Source organism: Cyprinodon variegatus, unplaced genomic scaffold, assembly GCF_000732505.1.
Source record: "Cyprinodon variegatus isolate N-32 unplaced genomic scaffold, C_variegatus-1.0 Scaffold1674, whole genome shotgun sequence".
NCBI lineage: Eukaryota > Metazoa > Chordata > Actinopteri > Cyprinodontiformes > Cyprinodontidae > Cyprinodon > Cyprinodon variegatus.
Window position 1 is genome coordinate 103,069 of NW_015152127.1, and position 594 is coordinate 103,662.

Genomic DNA, 594 nt, shown 5'->3' on the forward strand with positions numbered 1-594 from the left:
ATATTTAGGGAAATAAAACATGGTAATGGTAGAACTCTCAGCCTGCAGGTTTACTGCTGGCTCCTAGAGCTGTCCAACCTAGAATGGGAAGCAGGTGGTTCACATGTCAGGCTCCTCTGGTCTTCAAGTGACCATTTGGCTTTATTATAAAATGGAGCTATTTTCTTTTTATTGGTGTTTAAAACATCCAGAGTTAAGTTTGTGCAGAAGGTCAGAAATGAAAGAATAATTTTACTAGATTCCTGTTAAAACAGAACTTTTCTATCTTTGTTGAAAAAGCAGAAATTTTCATGTTTTTCTTGTTACTCCTGATTAGAAGAAAAGAAGAAATAAAAATAAATCTGAACATCATCAGTGAATTGAAGATAAAATATAACTTTATGTTCATTTTAAGGCTGTTTTGTTGAAATTAAGTGAAAATTAACAATCAATAATTCTACCTGATAATAATTGAATTGAATTTGATGGTATTTTAGTCAGAGTCTCTTTATTAATAAATGATTATTAATACAGAATAAATGATCTTCTCAGCAGTAATCATGCAGTCTGTCATGGTGATGTGGGGGGCGGGGGGTGCTGGGGGGGACTGGGATG